Source organism: Amborella trichopoda, chromosome 10, assembly GCF_054954075.1.
Source record: "Amborella trichopoda isolate Santa Cruz 75 chromosome 10, AtrichopodaSantaCruz75HAP2 v2.0, whole genome shotgun sequence".
NCBI classification, from domain to species: Eukaryota; Viridiplantae; Streptophyta; class Magnoliopsida; order Amborellales; family Amborellaceae; genus Amborella; species Amborella trichopoda.
In genome coordinates this window covers 12,086,610-12,109,133 of record NC_142345.1, presented here as the reverse complement: position 1 = coordinate 12,109,133, position 22,524 = coordinate 12,086,610, and the positions used below count along the sequence as shown (strand labels likewise).

At 42.2% G+C, this 22,524-nt stretch overlaps 1 long non-coding RNA gene across 1 annotated transcript; it reads right to left on the bottom strand.

Moving 5' to 3' along the window:
• Positions 1–4,726: 4,726 nt before the first annotated feature.
• On the bottom strand, positions 4,727–19,688 carry LOC148780058 (uncharacterized). Its single transcript, XR_016043142.1, has 2 exons — positions 17,175–19,688; positions 4,727–4,989 (listed from the first exon to the last, which is right to left on the bottom strand). It is a non-coding gene; the product is annotated as an uncharacterized LOC148780058 (long non-coding RNA).
• Between the last annotated feature and the right edge of the window lie 2,836 nt (positions 19,689–22,524).

Here is a 22,524-nt window from a genome sequence, read left to right as displayed (position 1 = left end):
ATATTTTCATGTATTTATAGATCTACTTGATTTGAACTATTTTTAAAATCCAAAATTTTATAGTATGATATGAAAATAGATTCTTAAGCCATCCTACCAATTTTTAAATCAAAATTACATGTATGATAAAATTTAAAGGTGCACTGAATGGATTGTTTAAGGTTGCAACCTTTATGCAAACCACATCCAAACTTAAATATAAAATACAATTATGACTTACCGAATCGACCCATACTCAATTTAAACTGCTGACATATACTAGTGCATCCACTCTAGGCATGCACTAGTTACTTCCTAGAGAAAGAAGCTCCAAAGATGTATCTTAAACCGTACAAATAATTAATCAATGACAATGGAGAGAGACTTTGGGACTGATTTGTAATATGTGATGCCCTCGTAGATTCCACTCTCTCTCCATCTGCGCACATCGATTTATTGGAGGGTGGTAACCCTTTGTGAGGTGGGATCATCACTTTTTCTATGATAATATGGATCGCAGTAGGTTTTTCCGAATAAGTTCGGAAAATTGCCCAATTCCTGTTTAATTTTTGGAATTAAGAAATATCTAGTCCCATTTTTTGAAAGTATATAGTATATTTTAATTCTATCTATTTTTTCTATAAATTAGATTAAGTTCAAAGTGAGTATGTTCGACTTCTCAATATTATACACTCCTAAAATATTTTAAAAATAATTTAAAATATATAAAGTTATGAAAGTTCCCTAAATAATATAAGGATGTTTTGATCATTTATTATTTTTTAATTTTTTTTAGGATGTGTGATAGTGAGAAATTTGGACGCACTAAATCTGAGCTTAATCTTATGCAGGGAAAATAGATAAAATTAAAGGGAAAATTTATGACAGATTGATACCTTTTTTTTTTTTGTGTTTGACAAAGAGTACTTTTTTATTCACTAATAAATGGAGAGCCATACACTGTTTATAAAAGAACAGAAGAAACTCTCAAGGCATAACCATAGATACTCCCACTAACTTCAATGCCCATTGCCACAAATGCCATATAAACGGACATAAAATGAAAAGATGGATACATGTTTCTTCATCATTTTTCTTTTTTTGATGCATGTTCCAAATTTATTGATAGCAGAGAAAATTACAAGATATTAAAGATATTAGTAGAAATCACCAACGTGTCCAACTGAACTCCTTTTTTGGCCAAGGAATCTGCCAGAACATTTACTTCCCTGTAAACATGAACTAGGGACACCGTCACAGAAGATAAAATGGCAAAGATCTAGTTCCCAAGTAACTTGAGTTGCCATGGAAGGCGTTGTTCTCTCTTACACCATTTAATCACATTTAGCGAATCCCCTTCAACAATAAACCCCCCCATGCTATTTCTTGCCGCTAAAAGTTTCAATCCATGAAAAATAGCAAGTAGTTCTGCATGATTAGCCATCGCAACTCCGCATGGCCTTGCATAAGCAATAATGAAATTTTCTTGCCAATCCCGAATTGCTCTTCCATAACCAGTCGACCTGGATTTCCCATCGAGCTTCCATCAAAGTTAAGCTCCCATCGAGTTTGCTCATCATTTTTTGCAAAATAGGCAAACATTAACCATCACCTTCCCGTTTTTTCAACCAACACCTTCCCCTTTTTTTTCTCAAATTATCAATAGTCAAAGCCTTACCTCAAAGTATAACCCAAATAAAGCCTTGTACTTTTAAAGGTATATTCCAATTCCAAATCTCCCGATGAACCTCCTACCTCCATCTAATACGATCATTGAACAATAATGAGTATGTTGATCTCACCTAATACACACCACTAGATTCACAGTCCCATGTAACCTCGTCTGCAGCATCATTTGAAGGGTACACCCTAGCCAATGAACCAATCAGCTTAGTAAGCTGCTCGAAAATTACATTGGGAATCCTATTGTAGTTAACAACATTCTAAAAAACAGTCCCTCCATTAGACTCACCAATATCACTCACCTTAGCCATTGGATTAATACATATTTGAAAAATATTCGGAAACTTATATTTCAATGGCATATCCAATGCCCATTATTTATGTCCAAACAAAATCTCATGACCATTATCCACCGACTAACTTGTTTGAGGAACCTTGAAAGTGTGCATAGAACAAATGGATTTCCACACATGGGACTGCCGAGAGCCACTTCTACCTTTTCGGATAAAGTTATTAAATGGTTCCACACCACATTTTGCCACCAATACTTGTTTCCAAAGGTAATCCTCCAGCTGTAAAGATCTCCACTACCACTTAGCAATTAAGGCTTAGTTAACCAGCTTGAGTTTGCAAACACCCAAACCCCCGTCTCTCTTGGGAGTGCACACCCTATCCCAACTCACTAAGTGGAACTTCATGTTATATCCTACTGGCCTCCACATAAAGTTTCGTATGATTCGTTCAATCATTTTGACAATAACTGAAGTCATGGCCAACAAAGACGGTCAACAGAGACATCTGATAAATTAGTAAATTCGAAAGGGAAGAGTTAATCAAAGTTAACCTACCTCCCAATAATAAATTCTTCACCCTCCACAAATCCAATTTCACATTGGCTCGCTGAACAATAGGGTCCCAGACCTCCCTTGGCAACCTCGAATATGAAATAGGCATATACCCAAATATCTAATTGGAAAAGCTCCCATCGACTTTTTCCAACTAGTTAACCAAAGTACCCCAACATCCAACCCTAACATCCAACCCCAACAATGGAGGTTTTTCCAAAATTGACTTTCAAACCCAATGCTAACTCACAACATCTAAAAATCTCCTTATATATAAGATTTCATCCCTCTAGGCCCCACATAATATAATTGTATCATCAGTATATTGAAAATGAGATATTGGAGTAGCTTCCTCACTAACCTGAAATCTATGAAATCAGTTTTTATTCTCTACATTTTTCAACATTAGACTAAACTATTCTCCAATCAGAGTGAAAAGAAAAGGAGAAAGATGATCTCATTTTCTTAAACCCTAGTGGCTGTAAAGAAACCCTTAGGACTTCCATTTACAAGAATAGAAAAATGTGTTGATACTTCTCCACATATTCTTAAAACCCATATGCCGCATAATTTCACCCAAAATTTTATATTTCATCTGATCATAGCTGAGATGGAAGGAAACATACAGTCTATGTTGATAAAATATCGTTCGCCATTGCTGAGTCACACTATACTGATGTGAAGTACTATTTCATGGATCCTACGCGATCTCAAGAGCTAGTGTTGCCTATGAAATCCACTACGAACCCCTAGTATGAGAGAAACTGTTGAAACCTCTCATGAAGAAGTGGAAGACATGGTGGGATCACGTAATCATATATTTCAAGAAGAGAAGTTTCTATTGACCCCCATTAATGGAAATTTACCAAGTTCTCTAGTGGAAGTAATGCCTCAAAGTCATAAAGGGCAAGCTTCAACTTTTGCCTTGCCTTCTTAAGAACCCATTTTCGTGATAGCCCAAACAGAACAAGTCATGAAAAACAAAACCATTAACTTGAATTCTCTAACGCTGACAGTCACTTATGCTCATGCTGACATGAAGGTGTTACATATCCCCATTCCCTTTCTAGAAGCTGAGATTACTTATTGAGCTAAGACTGACCAGATAGCTAACCAAAAGGTCTTGCACATTCCAGTCTCTCTAACAGGGGAGAATGATACTTATCTTACTCCCCAAGTCTGCTACACACCAAATCATCCCAAGGTATTGCAGATACCAGAGGATTTGTGCATTGAAGAGGATGATGCTCACCTCACATCCCCAACCCCTTTTCAGCATGACCACCTCAAGGTCATGCAAATCCCCAAGGTCTTGCATATCCCAGTCCCCAAAAGGGAGGAGGACAATGCTTACCTCATCTCTTCAGCTCCATACCACTAAGGTTGCCCTAATGTCTTGAAAATCCCTGAGGTCTTGCATGTCCCAGTCTCCGAAAGAGAGGAGGATAGTGTTTACCTCACTCACCAAGCAAGTTACATGCATGACCCTCAAAAGGTCTTGCACTTCCCAACCCATGTCATGAAGACCCAGGTTGCTCATCAAAACATGACAGGTGGTCTCCTTTCCCACTCCAATGACTTCATCGGCACTCCTGAACAACGATATAAGGTTCAAAGACAAGCCACTATTGCTAAGTTAAAATAGAAGGCTCAAGATTTACTCAATCAGGTCGAGATTATAAGAAAGGGAAAAATCAAGATGAAGGAGGAGTTACCTCCAGATCTTTTGGTCGGGCCTGGATTTACTTGTTCAGGCTCCCTCAGGGACTCAAGCTTCCCGCTTAACTCACGTGCCACATGCAGATGAGGACTTGGTTTAGAAATAGGTAAAAAGAGAAGAAAAAAAAGAGTAAGAGTAAGTTGATAAGGGCTTGGTTTAGAGATAAGAAGAAGATGATGATGATGAAGTAAAAGAAGTGAAGGGATGACCCAAAAATTGAGCAGCCTCCCAGTGCAATCTCTCCTAAGAGGTATTGCTGGAAACAAGGAAAATCACCAGACTCGAAACCTTGGTACCAGAAGGATTGGAAAGTGAAGTTACAGGACTGAGCCTGTAACTTGTCACTAACACAAATATGTCACGACCCCACCCCCTAACCCCATACCGTACATGTCGGAAAGCGACAAAGTGCGGGATAACGACGTGAGGTGGTGAATGCCACTCAGGTGCGAGTGGCTCAACGCATATAACATGTGGAATCAAGAGCAAACCACAAAATGAATTTAGAAATCCATTCATCAAGACATATATTTAACCAAAAACAAAGTCATATCCATTTACAATCATTTTCCAAAATTGCTTTACAATCAGTTCAAGGCACTACTAACCACAAAAGACAAGGTAAACATGAAACAAACATCTCGGTGGCGCCGCCACCAATACCTACTATGAAAAGCTTCTCAGACACCCTTCAGCAAGCTTCAAGCTTTAAGCGTCTCAACGCCTGAATAGTTGCCATCTCACCCGAGCAAAAAACTATCACTGTACCAAAAGAAAGTGAGGGGAATGAGCTAACAGCCCAATAAGTAGATCTACACCATTTCATTCCGACCTATAACAGTAATAGAAAATAACAGTCCTCACTAATTTACACATATGTTATGAAAATTTTCTCTATTCACGCCCTTCAGTATTTTACCAGTGTAAGAGTATATACAGTTCAATTATAGAATAACATGCAGTATATAAGCCATCAGTCATTTCCTCTCTAGTAGAACAGTAATTCCGATATATCACAACATCACACAACCTCACACAGTAGAAGCTAGAGAAGCCTACTCCTGAAGTAGAATTTCCATTGATCAAGCCAAGCCAATCTCGTAGCTTGGAACTTCTACCCTCGCTCAGGAGGGAAGACAATGACAAGTGGTTGTCCCCCTTCATACTGTCCTCACACACACACACAATCCCCAGCGCGCTTTGGGGTTTTCGATAGGTAAAGGCCTTGTAAGACATGACCCTCTCTTAAGCCCTTTCGGTGAGAGGGTGTTACACTACCATGGGTGACCCAATACATAGTGCCAATAAAGATTTGGGGGGAGCAACCCACCCTGTTATTCAGTTTCACCACCTACCCTATTCCTTTCATTAGGGTCAGGGCACAGTCAGTAATTGTCGGCATAACAGTATCCAACTACCAATGGTGGTCTTATTGCGTAATGGCCAGTATCACAATATATCACAGTATAAAGCAGTATCACAGTACCCACTACCAATGGATGCCCATGGCATAGTGGTCAGTATCAGTATCACTGTGTAAAATAGTATAACAGTATCCACTACCAATGGTTGTCCCATTGCGTAGTGGTCAGTATCATAGTGTAACACAATATCACAATATAAAACAATATCAAAGTATCACAGTGTCTCAAGCTGGTATACACAATATTTCAAGACAATTAATTTCATCTCCTTTAATTAGATTACCCATTACATCATTTGTGTAATGTATGCACAATTTGGGGATATACCGCTCATTTCATTAGTGGCATACATACATACACATCGAAGCACGGTGTTTGATTCACAAAGAACTCTAATTAAATTTCAGTATTAACGTGATACAGGTCTGACAATTTCATGCAATTTCAGACAGTGACATCCTGTCATAAATAGGAACGTAACTTTCGATCTATTCAAGATTCGAAGACGGTTCCCAAACCAATTTTATAATAGACACGCATATATTTCAAATGGGGGTAGTTTGACAGCATTTGGACCTTGTTTGGCCCTTCAAAACCTCAGTACAAATGGAAGCATGCTATTTGAAATCTGCTGCACAGTTGTGACAGTGACATGTCCCTCTTTGAAGAATTATCACTTTCAGTCCATTAAGTATTTTAAGATGGTTTCGAAACCAAAGTTCGATTGAAAATATGTTTCTTTCCAACAAGGGCCGTTTGAAAGCATTTGAACTCTATTTGGTAATTCAAAAGTTCGTGACAAAAAATAACAGTTCTCGAAATGTAGTAAATTCTGCAAACAGTGACATATTCTCACAAATTAAGGCATAACTTTTAATCTACGTGGAATTTCAAAATACTTTCAACATGAAACTTTAAACATACGCATAGATCTTTCACATGACAATAGTTTGAGAACAATTGGACTCCATTTCTTTCGTCAAAACCCATGGCAACAGTAGTTACAATTATGAAACTCAGTAGAATCTGTCAACTGTGACGTACTTACACATATTGAGGCATAACTACCCATTTATAAGGGATTTGAACAAGTTTTAAACATGAACATTATAATAGACTCACATATATTTCTAATGGCAGTGATTTGAAGTCATAGGGACCTCATTTGGCTATTCAAAAGCTTGTCACAAAAACATGAATATTCTTGGAAATTCACAGTGTGCACAGTACATGTCTCAAAGGATACTTAATGACTTTAAATTCACAGCTGATAACATCATGAAGTCTCTAGCATCTTGAATTAGACATACATGGATACTGCTCTACAGATTTTTAAGGGCAATATAGACATTATCAACATTAAACCCATCATGCATTATAGGCATTAACTCAGTGAAACCATGCATAAACACACTCACTTTCTATCACTCATTCATGCTTGCAAGTATTTGGATTTCATGCCTCTACAAAATCATATGCAATGGTGGTGTGATCCACTTAACTAATAAGCAATGATGCCTTCTAATCCTCTTTCACAGTCCCCTCTCCCCCCTTTCAAGCTTCCATCAATGGCCTTAACAATGAGATAACAGTGAGATCTAAGGTGAAAGGCTCTAAAGAGAGAGAAAGATAAATGAATGGCATGTGAGAGAGAGGGACTTAAGTACCCTGCTTGTTGGGGTAGCTATCCATGGCTGGACAAGTGGCATGCACCACACAGGCATCAGTACAAGTGGCATGTGTGGAGCATGCATCTAACAAGTGGTAGTCTTGGTCGTGCACAACAGTGGAACGCACGGTGTTGCACGCATGGCGGTAGCCCATTTGCTTCATTTCACTGCCGTGTGTGAAAATTTCTTCTTCTTCTTCCTACACTCACTTCAGTAAATCTCTCTTTCCTCATCTTCTTTCATGTGCGGCGTTACACTCGCGGCGCTACTCTCTCTTTCATGCGTGGCGTTACACTCGCAACGCTACTCTCTCTCTTTTATGCATGGCATTACACTCGCGGTGCTACTGTCTCTTTCATGCGCAATGTTGCACTTGTAGCACTAATATCTCTTTTACGCGCGGTGCTACCATGGGCAGCACTAAGTTTTCTCTTTCTTCTCTTCCTTACACTCGCAGCAGTGTCATGCATGACGTTACCCTCTGACATGCACGGCTGTAAGCTCTCCGCGTTACTGCTGTGCATGGTTCTTCTCCACCAGACTCCTACTACTGTGTGTGTGTCTATGGACGGGAAATATTGGTCCTTACATCATCCCCCCCTTAAAGGATTTTGTCCCCAAAATTGTCAGTCAATCAAATAGATGGGGGTATTTATCCGAAATTTTATCCTCTCGTTCCCATGTGGAAATTTCTCGTGAATGATACTGCCATAACACTCGGACCAGAGGAATTTCTTTATTACGCAAAACCTGCACTCTCTTATCCAATATTTCAATTGGTTTCTCGACATAAGTCAAATCTTCCCTGATCGGGATCGGTTCATAATTCAAAACATGGGACAGATTAGGCTGATATTTCCTCAACAATGATATATGAAAAAAATCATGAATATTAGCCAACTCGGGTGGTAGGGCCAGTCAATATGCCACGACTCTGATTCTTTCTAAAATTTCGAAAGGTCCAATAAATCGTGGACTCAGTTTCCCTTTCTTACCAAATCTCATGATGCCTTAATTAGCAACACTTTAAAAAAGACTCAATCACCCACTTCAAATTCCAGGTCTCTTCTACGATTATCGGCATAACTCTTCTACCGACTCTGAGTTGTTTTGAGCTTTTCTCGAGTTAAAGTTAATATTTTCTGATGTTATCTGAATAATTTCTGACCCAACAGTCTCCTTTCACCGACCTCATCCCAACATATGGGTGATCTGCACTTCCTCGCAGACAAGGCCTCAAAAGGTGTTATCTAAATACTAGTTTAGAATTATATGCAAACTCTATCAAAGATAGATGATCATCCCAATTTCCTTTAAAATCTACAACACAGGCCCTTAACATATCTTCCAGGGTCTGTATTGTCCTTTCCGACTGTCCATCAGTCTGGGGGTGGAAAGCAGTACTAAAAGTGAGTCTTGTTCCCAGGGATGATTGCAGACTATTCCAAAATCTTGAGGTAAATCTAGATTCCCTATCGGACACAATGCTAACTGGTACTCCATGCAGCCTTACTATCTCTTTAATGTATAGCTGAGCTAGATTATCCGAAGTATAGGTTGTGCGGACCGGTAAGAAATGGGTAGCTTTCGTTAATTGGTCCATAATGACCTAAATACTATTATGCCCAGTACCTAATTTAGGCAAGCCAGGGACAAGATCCATGATGATGTATTCCTATTTCCATTCTGGCGCAGGTAAGGGTTGTAACAGTCCTGTAGGTTTATGATGTTCAGCCTTCACTTGCTGAGATGTTAATTACTTAGAGACAAATTGTGCCACTTCACTCCTCATATCATTCCACCAGAAAGCCTTCCTCAGGTCTTGGTACATTTTTGTACTTCTTGGATTAACCATGTAACGAGAGTGGCGAGCCTCTTCCAGAATAGCCCTTTTTACATTCTCGTCATCCAGAACACATGCTCTATCTTTAAATCTCCACAACTTATCACTACCTACAATGAAGTCCCCATTTCCTTCCAGTTTCATTTCTCAAACCATTATTTGTGCTACTTATACCACGGTTTCCTACTCAAGTCGTCTGCTACGACGTTGGTCTCTCCTGGGTGGTAGTTAAGGGTACAGTCATAATCTGTTAACAATTCCATCCATCTTCTTTGTCCCATGTTCAATTCCTTCTGAGAAAACAAATACATGCGGCTCTTATGGTCAATGAACGCTTTAGATTGGGTCTCTTTCTGATAATGCCACCTTTCAAAAATATTAATAACACAGCTCTCAGCATGTCTTCTTTACTTATGTACAGCCTTGATTTTACAAGGGTCAACTGTGACCCCGTCCTTCGAAACAATATGCCCGAAGAAAGCCACGCTTGGGAGCCAGAATTCACTCTTACTCAACTTGGCATATAACTTTTCTGACTTTAAGGTCTGAAGGACCATCCTTAGATGTTGTTTATATTCGCTCAGATTCTTTTAGTATATCATAATATCATCGATAAAAACCACCATCAGATCATCTAGAAAGAGTCTAAAAACTCTATTCATTAATGCCATAAAGATAGTTGGGGCATTGGTTAATCCAAACAACATCACCAAAAATTTATTGTGATAAAACTGGGTCCTGAATGCGGTATGAGGAACATCCTCTTCCTTGAACCGCAGTTGATGATAGCCCCACCGGAGGTCAATCTTGGAAAATACTTAGCCTCCTTGAAGTTGATCAAACAAGATGTCTATCCTGAGCAAGGAGTACTTGTTCTTTATCGTTACCTAATTTAGCTATATATAATTAATACTAAGCCTCAAAGACCCATCTTTCTTAAAAAATGATGCACTCTATGGTGATACACTAGGCCGGATGAACCCTTTATCCAATAATTCCTGTAGTTGTTCTTTTAGCTCGGTTGGGGTCATCTTGTAAGGGTTTTTAGAAATGGGATCATTACCAGGGGCTATTTCTATTTCAAATTCTATCTCCCTTACTAGGGGAGGAGAGGTTAACTCTTCAGGAAAAACTTCTGGATATTCTCTCACCACTGATATCTCCTCTAACTTAGATTGGCCATCTTTATTTTCCACCACATAAGCCAAGTGCCCAACACATCATTTGGTCAACAGGCGGGAAGCCAAAAGGGCTGAGATAAGGTGTAGAGGGGAACATTCTTAATGCCTATAAAGCTCAATTTAGGCTGATTTGGGCATCTAAAGGTTACAGTTTTATCGTAACAATTCATCGTAGCATGGTGTATGGACAATCAGTCCATGCCCAAGATACTATCAAACACTTGGATGTTTAGAAGTATCAAGTCTATAAGTAAAATATGCCCCTCAAACACAACCCCACAATGATTATAAAAAAATATCAGTTTCTAAATATTCTCCCATGGGTGAGCATAAATAAAAAATCCAGTCAAGATGTTCAAGTTTAACATTTATATGGTATGAAATATATGGTGCGACAAAAAGAGAGAGGAAACATGATGAAAACTCTAACTTCTACGTCACAAATCAAAACCATACCTCTGGTTACGGAAGTTGAGACCAAAGCTTCCTCTTCTCTAAGTGCAAAAGCCCGTCCCTGGGTTCTTAGCTTAGACTTGTTCTTGATTACTGGGCATTCCCTAATCAGGTGGCTTGACTTGCCACACTTGAAGCATGCCCTTGTCTTTACCCAGCACTGGGAAGGAGCATGACCAGGCTTTCCACAAAAGTCACAATGTACGGCCGGTTTTTCTTGTAGTCGCCACAAGAGGTCTTCAGGGCCTTACCACTTCTTTGATCTCCTTTTCCTTGAGAATATCTTAAAGGTGGAGGTCTTACCTTCAGTGTTTTTGGTTTCATTACTAAGCAGCCCTTGATTTGGTGGCCATGTCTTCCACAACCATAACACGCTCTTGACCTCCAACGGTACTCGATCACAAGGTAGTTGTTCCGCCCGCAGTATGAGCATGACAGGCGCTGGTTCTCCCACACATCCCCAGAAAAAAATCTTCTGGACCTTAACCGCACCTGGTTGAGTCCTTCCCTTATAATCTCCCCTAGGGGGCGGCCCAACCCTCCTTCCGACATTTCCAGATGGCAGGGGCCTAACTCTACCTTCTATTCTCAGTTGTAACTCCTCACAGTCTTCCACAACTTGGGCCATGGCCCATAAAGTCTTGAAAAACTCCCCAAGGGCCTCTGTATTCTCATTGTTGGAACCCGCATTGTTAGTACGAGTCATTGTCATGTTTCGCCTAAGACACAAGAACCCAATTACTAACCTATGCAAAACTATTCTAAAGACACTTTTAAACTATCACAACCCCACCCCTTGACCCTATACCGTACATGTCGAAGGCCCACAGAGTGCGGGACCGCCACATGAGGTGGCGAATGCTACTCAGGTGAGAGTTGCTCAACGCATATAACTAGCGGAATCAAGAGCAAACCATGAAATGAAATTAAAAATCCATTCATCAAGACAGATATTTAACCAAAAACAAAGTCATATCTATTTACAATCATTATCCAAAATTCCTTTACAATCAATTCAAGGCACTACTAGCCACAAAAGACAAGGTAAAATAAAACAAACATCTTGGTGGCACCGCCACCAACACCTACTATGCAAAGCTTCTCAGACACCCTTCAACAAGATTCAAGCTTTGAGCGCCTCAACACCCGAACAGTTGCCCTCTCACCCTGACCATAAACTATCACTCTAAAAGAATGAAAGTGAGGGGAATGAGCTAACAGCCCAGTAAATAGATCTACACCATTTCTTTTTGACCTATAACGGTAATAGAAAATAATAGTGCTCACGAACTTACACAAATATCATGAAAATTTTCTCTATTCATGCCCTTCAGTACTTTAACAGTGTAAGAGTATATACAATTCAATTATAGAATAACATGCAGTGTATTAGCTATCAATCATTTGCTCTTTAGTAGAAAAGTAATGCCGATAGATCACAACTTCTCACCACGTCAAACAATAGAAGCTAGAGAAGCCTACTCCTGAAGTAAAAGTTCCATTGATCAGGCCAAGCCAATCATGTAGCTTAGAACTTCCACCGTCGTTTAGGAGGGAAGACAATAACAAGTGGGTGTCCCACTTCATACTATCCTCACATACATACACAATCCCCAAAGCGCTTTGACGCTTTCGATAGGCAGAGGCATTGCAAGACACGACCCTCGCATAAGCCCTTCCGGTGGTGTTACAGTACCATTGGGTAGTGGTCAATGTCACAATATATCATAGTAAAAAGCAATATCACAGTACCCACTACCAATGGGTGGCCCACTGCGTTGTGATCAATATAAGTATCACAATGTAAAATAGTATAACAGTACCCACTACCAATGGGTTTCCATTGCGTGGTGGTCAGTATCACAGTGTAACACAATACCATAGTATAAACAGTATCACAGTGTCACAGTGTCTCAGGCTTACACAGTATTTCAAGACAATTAATTTCATCTCCTTTGATCAGATTACTCCTTACATCATTTGTATAATGTATGCACAATTTGGGGATATACCGCTCATTTCATCAATCGTATACATACATACACATCGAGGCATTGTGTTCAATTCACAAAGAACTCTAACTAAATCGCAACTAACTCTCAGTATTAGCTTAATACAAGCCTGGCAATTTCATGCAATTTCAGACAGTGACATCCTGTCATAAACAGGGACAAAACTTTCGATCTACTCATAATTAAGAGATGTTTCCAATACAATTTAACAATAGACACACATATATTTCAAATTGGGGTGGTTTGAAAGAGTTTGGAGCTCGTTTGCCCTTCAAAAGCCCACTACAACAGAAGCATGCTATCTGAAATCTGCTGCACAGTTGTGATAGTGACATGTTCCTTTTGAAGAATTATAACTTTCTGTCCATTAAATAATTTAAGATGGTTTGAAAACCAAAGTTCGATTGAAAACACTTATCTTTCCAACAATGGCCGTTTGAAAGCATTTGGACTCCATTTGGTTATTCAAAAGCTTGTGACAAGAAAATGACTGTTCTGGAAATCTGGTAAATTCTGCCAACAGTGATATAGTCTCACAAATTAAGGTATAACTTTTAATATAAGAGGAATTTCGAAATACTTTCAACATACAACTTTAAACATACTCATAGATCTTGCACATGGTAGTGGTTTGAGAACAATTGGACTTCATTTGTTTAGTCAAAACCTATGGCAATAGTAGTTACAGTTATGAAACTCAGTAGAATCTATCAACAGTGACATGCTTTCACATATTGAGGCATAACTTCCCATTTATAAGGGATTTGAACAATGTTTAAACATGAACATTATAATAGACTCATATATCTTTCTAATTGCAGTAATTTGAAGTTATTTGGACCTTATTGTCCTGTTCAAAAGCTTGTCAAAAAAATATGAATATTTTTTGAAATTCACAGTGTGCACTATATATGTCTCAAAGGATACTTAATGACTTTAAATTCATAGTAGATAACATCATGAAGTCTCTAACATCTTGAATTTGACATACATGGACACTGTTCTACAGATTTTTAAGAGCAATATAGACATTATCAACATTAAACCCATCATGCATTAGAGGCATTAACTCAGTGAAACAGGGCATAAACACACTCACTTTCTATCACCCAGTCCTGCTTCCAAGTATTTTTATTTGATGCCTCTAGAAAATCAGGTGCAATGGTGGTGTGATTCACTTACCTAACAAAAAATGGTGCCTTCCAATCCTCTCTCCCAGTCCCCCCACCCCCCCCCTTTCAAGCTTCCATCAATGGCCTTAACAATGAGAAAACAATGAGCTCTAAGGTGAAAGGCTCTAGAGAGAGAGAATGAAAAATAAATGGAGAGTGAGAGAGGGGCTTAAGTACCATGCTGATGGTTAGGTGCCTCGATCTCGTCCTCCACTAATTCTTCGTTCCCCACCTGAGTAGGTGGCGAAGAGACCGGTAATGAGAGAGGTGAGGGTGGATGTACCCTTTCTTCTGATGGTACTATTTTGATGACTCGATACAGTGCTAGAGGTACGGTAAAGAGGGCTTAGTGCCCCGAGGGGGTACGAGAAACCAATACCTCTTGGCGCAAAGTTTCCATTGTTTCATCTTTTGACCTCATCTCAACTTGTAATTTCCTTAGCGTGGCTTTGAGTTGTGCAATCTCATCTCCATAAGTGTTTAGTACTTCGTCGATCACTATAGCTTCAACAACTGCCATACTTGAGGACTCTTCATCTATTTGCCCGTTACATTCCTCAGAGCTTACAATCTTGGATTCGATTGCTGCTGCTTCAACAATATCATTGGCGAGGGTCATTGGTCGAATGAGAGTGACGAGCTCTCGTCAGAGGTAAGAGTCATTAGGTGGATGAGGACGAGGGATGTCGCCCCTTCAGAATTGAGCTCTTCATCACCTAACAGGAATGTGAAACCCTCATAGGACAAGGCCTTAGTGTCATCATCAAGTGCGCACATGCAGCACACATGACATGGGGGAAGCATGCTGCTGGCTTTGCGGGGAATCATGGTCCCTTCAGGGCATGGAGGAGCCATATCAGTGGGGCTGCCAGCAGGGGAAGTGCAACTCATCCCATCTAGTACTGGGGAGTGGACTTCTTCGAATGAGAGTGACGAACTCTCATCGAAGGTAAGAATATCTGGATGAGAGAGGGTGAGGGAGACCACATCATTAGAACCATCCAAAGGGGATGGGAGTCCATCACTTCTTCGAGATTCTAGGGCAAATCCCCTTGAAGGCCGGGAGAAGGTGAACGACGATAAAATCTCATTCTTGTTTATGAGATCATTCTCAATAATGAGCTTTTCAGCCCTTTGAAGGAGCTCAAGAGTATCGGTTCTCTTTTCAATTTCATCTCAGGGAGCTGGGATGTTGAGCTAGACTTTGGGAGGAGCTGGTGGACAACTTTCTTGCATCATGGGAGGAAGACCAGCCCCTTCATAATTCGAACTTTCCACCACCAAGGGGTCATGGGCAACACCCTCGGTGGGCTCGACTTCTGTCTCAATTGATTCACCAGGACTGCCCCGCAGCGGTGCCTTTTGGCTCATCAAGAGTCTAGGAGAAACTATTTCGGGTCTATGAGCTGCCCTGAGTTCAGTCTGCTCGAAGAAGGCTTTGCTCTCGGTTCCTCGACTTGAGAGATGCTCGGGAGTTTGATCGGGTGATGGCTCAACTGGCTCAGGATTGATGGGGTCACTAGGGTCAGACTGGCTCTTTGCCCCATCTGGTTTGCCCAGAGTCAAGCTTGGATCTTCATAAATAACCGGCTTCATCATTCCCCGATCGATCCTTTTAGTGTTCACCTCATACCATGCTTTTCCAGCTTCATCCAGACTAAGGGGAATGAGAGGGGGGAAAGGGCTCACATCTTTGAGAGGGAATTCTTCAATCACATTTTCTTCCTTGCCCCTGAGCTGAGCTTTCAATATTTGGGTCTCCCAGCCCAATTTCCGAGCTTGACCATGATTTCCCTTCTTCATGGCCAGGTTGATCGGCTGTCAGGCGAACCGGGTGGAGTGTTAGATCCATGCGTGTGTGCACAACGCAAAGATGTGCTTTGGGGCGAGAGGCGGGATTGGTGCGTGTATGCCCTCTGCAGAAGGACTTCGGGTGACTTGGTGGTCAACCTGTGCTCGAGTAGCATGTCCGACCTTAAGAGGCCTAGTGTCGTGATTGTGTGTGTGTGATTGGACAGTCGTGTGACCATCCCTCACAGAGTGAGGGGAGGGAGTACTAGGAGGTTCCCCCTCGTGTGCTTGGGAAAACGCAGCAACAAGGCTACCCTGAGCGATGCAGTGCATATGCAAGGGGTGAGCAAGGCCGGCCCAAAGAAGAGTCGAACCCTGATGGTGTCCCCAGGTAACTTGACGGTTGCCCCGAGGATGTGCAGGGCCAAGTCCAAGAAGACCTGAACCCTGTCAGTATCCCGAGGTAACCAGAGGATTGCTCCGAGTGGTGCAGTGTTCATGTGAAGGATGTGTAGGGCCAAGTCCAAGAAGACCCGAACCCAGATAGTATTCCGAAGTAACTTGAGGGTTGCCCCGAGTGGTGCAGGGCCAAGTCCAAGAAGACCTCAACCCTGATAGTGTCCTGAGCTAACCTGAGGGTTACCTTGAGGTGTAGCTAGCATGGGTAGTCCATTAGCTTTGGTGGGTGTGTGTGAGGTGGTGGCTTCAGAGCCGCCTCCTATTGGTGTCGAGCATCTTGTTTTAGGGGCCCCAGTGAAAGATAATGTGGGGTAGAACAGGCAGATGAACTGCCAGTCGCGGGAGAGGGAGGGGCGGCCTTTGGGCTGCCCCGAGCAGTGGAACCAGCAAGTGAGTTGCCGGTAGCTCGGTGCGAGCTGAGTGTGGTGATATGACATCCATGCCACCAATGTAAGGTGCATTGACAGGGGGTCTGCCAATGCAAGGAGCTAGTGAGTGAGGGACTTTTAAGTCCATCCTCACCTCTATCCAAGTGATGACCTGAGAGCACGACACAAGTTTGATGCTCAGAGAAAGGTCGAGAACGCGGTTCGTGGAGCCTGTTCCCAACAAAGACCTATGAGTGCAGGGATAATGAAACCCCTGACTTGTATGAAGGGTTGAGCAACCCCAAAGACCGGTGTCTGTATAGTGAGCAGGAATAAAAAAAAAAGAAGGTCAAACAAGAACGATCCAACAATGGGGTAGCGTGTCCCCAGTGGAGTCGCCAAGCTGATTAGGTGCCTTGATCTCCCCCTCCGGGTCTGGTTGACCTGACGGCGTGGTTTCGGGTTCGAGATGGATCTAGGACATGAGATCGCTCTCTCGGGAACCATGTAACGAAGACGTGGGTAGGTGTGCCAACCGGTGAGAGAGGAATTAAGGTCGTGAGGCGGGACTTACCACAAGTGGATTCGTGACACACTCGGGCTGGCTCACGTGGGCGCCCTCTTAGATCACGTTGAAAAGCCCCTCTGGCCTATGGCCGGTTTGGAATTGCCTCTCTTGACCTGTTTTTCCTTTCCTGCAAATACACACACACAATTAAAAGTACAGACAAGTGGGGCATAGGTCCCCACCTTGTTACAGGGTGAAGTGAAAGTGAGAGAAGAAGTTTGTCCAGGCAGCAAGGTTGGCATAGTGGTTAGACCCGTGCAGTGACTAACTTGACGTGGTAACAAGACGGGCACGGTAACTTAGACCGGTACGGCGGCAATACTACTCGACGATAGAATCAGTACCGACCAGCCTGGCATAATGGCTAGTCCGACATGGTAGCAAGACGGGCACGGTAACTTAGACTGGCACGACGGCAATACTGCTCGACGACAGAAGTGGCACGATGGCTAGTCTGGCACAACGACTAGTCTAACGTGGCAGCAAGATGAGCACGGTAATTCAGACGGTCACGACGGCAATACTGCTCGACGACAAGACTGGCACGATGGCTCAAGGTTCAGCCTGCCCTCTGGTCAAATAAGAAAAGAAGAGAAAGAGGGGAGGTGAAGACGAGCTTGACTCTCGCTAGGTCTTCCAAAAGAGACGAAGGTGAAATAAAAGTGATGATGAAATAAGGATGATGGAAAATAAGATGAAAAGAAAATGAAAATAGTTGAATTAAAATAAAATGGAATGAGAATTGAATAAATTAAAATAAGATGAATTGAAGTGAGATAAGTCAAATGAAGTGAAATAAAATAATAGGGATGGAAGAAAATAAAATAAGATGAGATGATTAAAATGAAGTAGCTAAATAAAATGAGTAACTAAAATAAGATGAGCCAAATAAGATAAAATCAACAATGGAATAAACAAAATAAAATAAAATAAAATAGAATGAATTGGATGAGGTAAGGGAAATAAAATGAGAACAAGCTAAAGATGGATGGATGAGGTTGATTTGAATAATAAAATAAATGACAAGGAGTAGGTGAGATAAATAAAGTATCATAAGACAAGGGAAAATGAAATGAGCGGGTAAAAGTGAATTAAAGGACGAAGAGGGATTGTAATTGAATGAAATAAAAAAAGAAGAGGGTAGAGGAGATAATCACGAAATGGTTTAATAAAATAAATATTCGTTAAGAGAGAAGGGGAGAGAATTGCACATTGGGTTATTGAGTGTAGGAAGGGGAAGTAAAAACGACTTGGTTAAAAGGGAGAGGAGATTTAAGCGAGATGGGCTGAAAAGGGCGATGGATGGAACCTTGACGACCAGAGAAGATAATTCGACGAAAGAAAGAATGGAGCGAAATATCGTGAAAGTCTACGAAAACAAAGAGAGGACAACGAAAAACGAAAAGGTAGAGTGGGGATCACATTTGTGGGTTTTAGAGAGAGACTGAGAGGTTGCGAAGGGATGATCGTGAGGGCTGGAGGATTGCACAGAGATCTTGGGAGAAAGTTAAAGAGCAGGGAGAGAAGTGAGGCGACTGAGACAAGGCGGCAGAACTGAAGCGAAGAGGATGGTTGTGCAACAGTGGGTGATAGGCGCTGATGGTGAGGTTATGAGAAGAGGAAGGAAGATGGAAATTGATGGCGAATATGGTGGCACCAGTGGTGAAGGACTTGCGGCAGCAGTGGTGGCGAAAACGGGGCAGGATTGCCAGGAAGAAAGGGGAGCGGCTATGTCTGCCTGTATTTTATTAAAAAGGGTGGCTGGAAGTGTGAAGAGGAGGATGGCAGGAAGCAGGGTGGTAGAGGATGGAGGCAGAGATGGCTGCGTGAGGGATAGCAGCAGAGGTTGAGAAGGAAAAGCGTGGGATTCTGATGGTGTGCAGCAGGGAGGTGGCTAGTGAAGGGCGACTGATGGGGGTTGCAGTCGATTGAGGAGAGGAGAATGGCAAGACGGGTGGCGAGTTGCAGGTGGATGGCGATGGAGAGAAACAATGGTTGCTGTAGCGGTCGCTGCCGGTGATCAAGTGGGATGGGGCTGAGAGAGGTTGCAGCATAGTGGAGGAAGGAGAAAGACTGTGACAGGTTGTGGAGCAACAGAGGACTAGGTGGGTGAAAAGAAGTTGTAGGGAACTAGAGAGAAGGAGCGGTGGTTGGTAACAGAGAGGGGAGGCCACGGGAAAGTGGCGGAGATGTGGAGACAAGTGGCTGCAATGGCGGACACTGTGTGCGCAGCTGGGCTCCTAGAGAGAGAGACGTGAGGATAGGAAAGAAAGATGGTGGCTGCCGGCAATGGACCAAGGTCGCACACGGCGTTGGGGTAGGATAGGTCGCACACGTGATCGGTAAGATGGGTGCCCGAGACGTCGATAGGTAAGGTGAGCACGAGATGACGATAGGTAAGGTGAGTGCACTAGAGGGCGATAGGTAAGACGGGCGGAGGTAGGTAAGGGCGAATCTGGTCTGGCGAACCACAGGACATGAAAGGGAGGAAATCACCACCAGGGTACACCAAAAAGAGGTGAGGTGAGGTGAGGTGAGGGTGTGCACAAAAAGAAAAGAGAGGAAGATACATGGTATACTACTAAGAAAAACGAGAGGCAAGTGAACCCGAGGGTGCCTAGGGAGAAAAACGAGAGGCAAGTGAACCCGAGGGTGCCTAGGGAGAAAAACGAGAGGCAAGTGAACCCGAGGGTGCCTAATCAGAAAGTGGTCATGAAGGTTGCACAACAAAAAGAAAAAAAGATAGGTGGACCTAAGGGACCACCAAGAGATAGAAGGGAGGAAAGGGTAGTCATGAGGGACCACAGCGAGGGAAGGAGAGAAGAAGAAAGGAAGAGAGAGTGGCACATACGGTCGTAGGCTTATGCCATGTGTGAAAGAGGAGAGGAAAAGAGAGAAAGAGAGGGGAGAGAGGAAGAGAAAAATGCTAAACTTAGTGGTACCGACCCAAAAATTTCTCTCTCTCCCTAGACGTGACTCAACAATAGGCAAGATAAAAATTTTATTAAGCAAGTGAAGAGTCTATGTACAAATAATAGTACATGATATATATATCTTTTGCCCAAACATGAGTAGATTGATCAAAATTAAACTTAATGGCTGAAAATTCAGATTTAATTTAATTAAATAAAATAATAAAATAGGATGCAAAATGATTGATTTGCCCCTTCTTAACGATTGGAGAAATTCCAGAACAGTCCATGCTGTTGTCCTAAAACGTGCGTGATCTTTCATGGATGATTCAGGGTTGCTCTGGTGCCCGTTTGTCTAAAAGATGATTGTTTTCTTGTAAGGTTCGACATGGCAATCGATTGGACACCAACTTCGAGCTATGGATCGTGTTTTTAAGCCATAATCATGTGACTTGAAATTTGGATGAATCTTGCAAACTTCGGATCGATAGTGTGCTGGTTTCTTGATGTTTTTTGTGATTTCTTCGTTGGATCACACTGAGCATGTCGTCGCCATCGTCTGGCAACAAATGCAGCTCGATTTCGTACCCGGACGAAGATTTCGCAACTTTTAAGTTTTGGCAGAAATCTGGAATTTTGGAGCAGAAATTTGCAGCCACTTCATTGGCTTCATGTGATAAATTTGACCGTTTGTTTGGACCAGTGATAGCCATGGACCTTATGCATACGAGGCAATTGGTTTTATGTCGATCGGGCTCGCGAGCGTAGTGATTTGGCCGCTCGAGCAAGGCATGTCGCTGCTGATTTTTCTGCAACTTTCTTCACTGATCAGCAGTTTCTCTCTAGCTTTTCTTCACACTTGGGAGTCGTCACGGGGCATGCCACATATCAAAACGCTTGTCTCGACAAGGCGAACACGCTTACAAAATATGAGCGCGATCTGATTTCAGACGAGTGAGATATAGGCGTCGCAAGTCACTGTTTGTGATTGCCCCTTTAATGGTCATTACTTGCAGGGTAGCCACATGGGAATAGTGTGTGGCTCCTTTTGTTTTTATCTTTTATACATAACGTCTTCCTAGAGTATCCTTTTAAGCTGAAATTTGACCCTTGAGGGTTTTCAACCATGCCGGATCCAATGACGGTGGTCCTATAACTTTGTGATGCACCGAAAATATAGTTTTTGTTACGGGGTCCGTTTCAGGGTGCTAGAGACTAATTTTGTCGAAACTGTTTCTCAGTCTGCACTGCTTTAGACATGTCGAAATACGACGAAACCTGACAAGAGAGTTTTTGGAGTCCTTATGAATATTTTGAATAGTTCTGGGGCCATTCTGAGACTGTCGAAATTTCCACTATCTATCAGGCTTTATTGACCGGCTTCTCCCTTTTATTTCGCATCGGGGACCCATGGTGCTGAAAAATGTCTTCAAACAGCTGGCTAGGTGGCAGTCCAAGGATGGATAAGTGGCAAGAACCATACATGCATCAGTATAAGTGGCGCGTGTGGCAGCATGCATCTAGCAGGTAGCAGTCTTGGTCAGATGCACAGCGGTGACACGCACGGCGGTAGCCCATTTTCTTCATCTTACTATCATGTGTGAAAATTTCTTCTTCTTCTTCCTACACTCACAGCAGTAACTCTCTCTTTCCTCATCGTCTTTCATGCGTGACATTACACTCGCGGTGCTACTCTCTCTTTCATGTGCGACGTTACACTCGCGACACTACTGTCTCTTCTCTTCCTTACACTCACGATAATGTCATGCACGGGCGTTACCCATGACACACATGGCTGTAAGATCTCCGCCTTACTGCCGTGCGTGCTTCTTCTCCACCAGACTCCTACTGCCATGTGTGTTTCTATGGTTGGGAAATCTTGGTCTTTACAAAAGGGCCCCATAAAAGTTATCCAGTGAGAGAAGAGAAGAGGGTGAGAGCACAAGAGATGAAATCTTTCCCAACTCAAACACTGTAAGACCTGGTAGTAAAACTACTATAATGATTAGAACTTTAAGAAAACCTAGCTCAGGATGACCCCAACCCAAGTGATCAAGCGTAAGAGAATTAGTGTCTCTTACGACTCAAAATGTTGTACGAGATGATGCCTAGAATAGAAGTCACCCCGAATTGAATGCTCAAGGGTGAAAGTAGTGAATAAGAAAGAGAATGAAAAACAATGAAATAAGAAAACAAAATAAAATGAGTGAGAGATCAAGATATGAAGTTAGAAAAAGAGGAGAGAGATGGAGTAAAAGAGAAAAAGAATGAAAGGGGCTAAAAGAGGATGGACCTGCCAATGGTGCGGGTCCGGCCTCTGCGGTTGTTGGTTAAGGTAAGAGAGGGTGAGAGTGTAGAGTGGGGAGATGAACCCGTCTAAGGTGCAGGTTCGGGTTTCAAGGGAGGATGAGAGAGTGTGGGGAGATGATAGTGTGACGAGAGGA